The following is a 4,908-nucleotide window of genomic DNA, read 5'->3' on the forward strand; positions in this document are numbered from 1 at the left end:
GTGGAACCATTGTAAGAACTCCGTAAAAAGGGGAATGTTTTTTTTTTTGGAAGATAGTTGGAGACACTGCCATCCTAGCCTCAAAAGGATGGTACAGCCAAAATCCCAGAGGTGGCTGAATGAAGAACCCAGGTAGGGTTGTAGGGTTTGAGCAATGCCTGAAAGTAGGGAGAAGTTCATCTTGTTGCTCCATAGGCAAGAACCATAACCTTGAAGCGGATTCTAGCTTCAGCAAGAAGCCTGTGTAGAGTGCAAGGAAGCAGGGTGACATAGGAGAATGTGGGAAGGTGGAACACCAGACAGTTGTTTGGTTGCACATGCCGGGAGCCCCACCAAGAGTGAGTTGCAGTAGTCCTGACGTGATATGGCAAGTCCCTGGAAAAATACCTGTGCTGCTTCCGAAGTGAGGAAACGTCATACATTTTTTTAGGGCTCGAACCTGAAGGAGCCAATCACTGCCTTGATGTTAGCAGAGAACAATAGTGTGTCGTTGACAGTCACGTAAACGTCCTTTGAACTCTGGGAGGACACTAGTTATCAACCATGATGTCCTGGATCGGAAAGGCCTTCCCACGAAAGACCATCTCAGTCTTGTCAAGGTTAAGCTTGAGGTGGTGTGCCGACATCCAAATATGTCAGGCCCGCAGAGATGCAAGTCACCAATCCGCTCTGCTTCAACTGGTAGGAACGATCTACCAGGTTAGAAGCAATTCAAGATTGAGCTGAGCCTGGGATGCCCAAATCAGAGTGTGAGAAGTAGGATGATATGGTTCAGCATATAGATCAAGGGTGGAAACCAGAGGAGAGAGTGTTACCTTGGGCAGTGCAAAGACCTTCTGCTGTACAGAGGAGATCAGTCTTGGTGGAGTGGCCTGTTTTGAATCTTCACTGGTTAGGGTCTAGGAGATTCTTCTTACATCTCTCAGAACAGAGGGTGGAGACAGAGCGCTCAAGTGTCTTGAAAAAGACAAACAAGAGGGATACCTGCCTGTAGTTTTGGACATCAGAGGGGTCAAGTGTTGGTTTCTGTGAGAGGGTAGCTACTCTGGGAGCTACTCCATTGAAGTACACTCAGACACAGCTACTGCTCAGTGAAGAGTTGATGAGGGAGGTGAGGAATGGGAGGTTTCCTGAGATGGTCTGGAGAAGGGGAGAGTCAAGGCATGAAAATGGCCTTGCCGAATTTCTACCCCCATTTACGTTTTTTTGTACAAAAATGTTGGCACTAATATCAGAACCATGTTGTCATTTTTCACAACTCTAGACACAAAATGGTCTCACTTGTAACACAGGCTGTTCAAAAACATTGTATGGTGCATTCGCATCTTTAAAGAAACCTTTCACTTGCAGAATCATTGGTTGAAATATGTCATTGATAATGAAATACCACAGGAACATTAATTTAGATCACCCACACACAAGACTGATAGTTTCAATGTTTAGTTGTTTGTACAGTCATTATATATTGTCAAACAAAATGTGACATGTTTCATTTTGATACTACACAAATACATTATTGTAAAATAACTAGTAGAGAGAATACACAGTGGAATCAATTAAAATCTAACATGTATTGATTAAATATAAAATCACAACATGGGTGTCTTGGAGTCAGCAAAAACAATTAGATAAAAAAATACAGTAAAATGTCAACTGCAGTGTTCCTCACCTGCCTTACTGTAAAAAGCTAAACAAAAGATTGATTACTGTACTTCTGTATATCCATTAATCCGGTCTTGTGGATTTGGCCACAGGTTCTCATCCACATCACAATGGACATTTTCATTAGCCAAACATCTTGGGAAGAATCTTTGGGCATGGCGAATCCAGGCCTGACACTGGTCTGCCGTAACGTCACTGCATGAGTCATCCATGGCTTGGAGAAGGGTGACTTGTTCGATAGAGAAAAAAAATAATATCCTCAATCGGGGTTAAGGAAAGGAGCATATGGAGTAGGTACAAGGTGGTAAATTGTGGATGGGCCTGAAAACATGCATGCACCATTTGAGCCTAATGAAACCTGACATATTTCCACACAGTGACATAGGTCACGCCATCAGCTCTACAGACCTGATTTAGCTCATCAATGAATGTTACAAGGAGAGCTGCATTATAGGATCCAATACGAGGTCTGCGTCCCACCATACCAACTTCTGATATAGCCCCACACATGGTAATGTTGGCCCCACGTTGTCCAGGTACTTGGATGGGTGCCCGCTGGCCAATGAAATTATCCCACCTCTCCTTGTCTTGGCCAGGTTGAATCCTGCCTCATCCAAATAGTTGAATTTGTGATGTTAACAGCATCCAACTCTGTCACCCTCTAAAAACACATTTTGGAAAGAAAGTGACTGATTTTTGGGGGAATTTTTCCCAACATACATCTTGAAACCGAACATACGCAGTCCTCAGTTTTTTCACTCAGTCTCCATTTCTTTCAAAAGGCACACAATATAGCAGTTTTCGAAAACACAGCAGTATAAAGCAGTATAGTCATTTGACAGTTGAGAGTAGCCTGATGTTTAGTGCATGCTGAAGACTTACCGGTTCTCATTGTGGGAAGCTGATTGAGGCCACAGTTGATCTTTCAGGTTTAGTTGAATCATTGTAGCTGCCGCAGTCGTTGTCATGCCATGATTTATGACATGGTCTATTGCTCGGACTTCATTGAACACTCTTTGCTGTTGCTGCCACTGTCTTGGTCTGTGGCGTCTACCACATCCCCCACACCTCTCAAACAAGGCCTATGGCTGCCTCTCAGAAGGGGTGCTTGTCCCCTGCCATTCCTTTGACCACCATGTCTCTATCCTCCCACTGCTTGACCTCTGTCGTGACCTGGATCACCTGCCAGCTCCATATTATCACTATGTAGTTGGTTACCACTCATACCACTTTACTATATACACTCGTACCGCCATGTGAAATCAATCATCAGTAACGAGCTGGCAGTATATGGGAAAGCAATTACAAGGGCCTGCAAACATACAGTAAAAAACATGGTCCACAAATGTGGTACATGGAACCATAGAAACAGTATCTGATAAAGAATGAAGAAATATTACATCCAAAGATAATGTTGTCCAGTTTCACATTCGATGGTAATTGGTGTCAATGGATCTCGTTATTCTGAAACTTTCAAGATCTAAAAATGGAATATTGTTCATCAGTTTCCATAAAACTATGCATTAAGAGTAATGCAACAGTTCTCATTTTGAGCAGTTGTATCAATTGATAGTTAGATAATTGTAATGAAATGAATACAGTCATCTCAAATGTTTTGAAATGGTAATACCTTGATGTTAAGTTGTCATTTTGAACATGTGATTTTAGTTCAATTAATAAATGATCTTAGGTTAATACCAGTGTATTATATCCAAGTAATTGGGAAAAGCGTTAGAGTTGTGAAAAATGAGCATCGGTTGAAGGACTTCAAGGTTCTGAAATTAGTCCCAAAGTGATAGTAAAAGAAACTGCAATTTACTTCCTTTTATCACTAGAGTTTAATAGCTTCTTTAGCACACATTACGGTCAACATGAATTAACCAAATATTTCTAGTTTGCCAGACCTTGCAGTCCCATTGTTTTTTTTGGGTTTTTTTTGTGTGTGGGGGGGGGGTATCACTTCGGCAGGCAAGAAAACGCAATTGCCAACCCGTCCCCCTCTCTTTTATATTAGCTTTCTTTTTGTTACTAGAGTGAAACACTTTGTGATGCACATTACTGGTCAACATGAGCTAACCAAATATTTATGAAGTGCGCCAGACCTTGCAGTCCAACGTCAGAGAGGGGATAAATGAAATGGAAAACAGAGTTAAGGGCAAACATCTCGACAAGAAAGCAAGTCGACGCAATGGAGAATAGTGTGCGCGCATTCACAACACTCGGACCTTAACCCGCACTCATTAGAAACTACTCCGGAATTAAACCTAGTGTATAAACACTAATGTGGACGCTGAATGAAACACAATGTCGCTGGTGGTTCAGAAAACAAGTAGGCCATCTTACGGACGTAGCCCAAATAGGTTTATTATGCGTAGCTTTTGAAGTTGCAGCTGGAAAAAAATTAACTAGGGAAGCTTTAGTGCACACTCAAATTCCCTCCAATCCTGGCACTGATAACTAAACCATTGAGAAATGTATCTGCCCCTTAAACCTAGTTAACCTGTCAATTAATTAAGCTACCTATTAATTAAGCTATATCGACTAAGTCAGCAGATCCCAGTAAGAATGTGTAAAACGCTTAAATTGATTGAATATGAAAACGTAATAGTAGTTAAACCCATCCAGTCCGGACACCCTAGTTCCGCTCAGTCTCATTGTAAAACACAGTAGGCTAGGTGGTTGAGTTAATTATGCACTAAATTCCAGAACGAAACAAACGATACCAAGAGCAAGGATGACTAGATAGGGGTGAGACTGCGTTGGCCATATGGCAGGGATAATGCATTTAAAAATAAATTAAGGAGCCTGTATCTTATAAAAAGTTAAGTTTTATTGGTTGCATACACTTTAAAGCAGGATGTTGTCCTAAACAAACAAGCAGCTTTTTTCAAGCTCTGTATCTGATGCTAGATGGCAGCAGTATGAACCGCCCATATAGTTCGACTGTCTTAGGTCCATTAAGTACATACTAAGATATTTTATATACAGAGGTGGAAAAATAATGTCTCCATACCAGGTTGCAGAAGCACAGCCAACTCCAGTTCCCGGATGAATACCAACCCACAGCGTTAGCTACTGTATACGTTTACTCTGTCCACCAACTACTGTCCAATCTGTTTCCTGCAAAATGTGATCTTAATATCACCCAGCAGGTGTCAGCAAAGCCACTATATTGGGTCTTCTGTCCTGCTTACAGTTTGCACCAGTTGCTGGCACACTGAAAGAAAATGCTAAGACATAAGCATC

General features: G+C 41.7%; 1 long non-coding RNA gene across 1 annotated transcript; it reads right to left on the reverse strand.

Moving 5' to 3' along the window:
* Positions 1-1,488: 1,488 nt before the first annotated feature.
* LOC105024449 lies at positions 1,489-2,855 on the reverse strand. The gene is made up of 3 exons (XR_829049.4): positions 2,545-2,855; positions 2,071-2,323; positions 1,489-1,891 (listed from the first exon to the last, which is right to left on the reverse strand). It is a non-coding gene; the product is annotated as an uncharacterized LOC105024449 (long non-coding RNA).
* Between the last annotated feature and the right edge of the window lie 2,053 nt (positions 2,856-4,908).

Source organism: Esox lucius, chromosome 20, assembly GCF_011004845.1.
Source record: "Esox lucius isolate fEsoLuc1 chromosome 20, fEsoLuc1.pri, whole genome shotgun sequence".
In the NCBI taxonomy this organism is placed as follows: domain Eukaryota; kingdom Metazoa; phylum Chordata; class Actinopteri; order Esociformes; family Esocidae; genus Esox; species Esox lucius.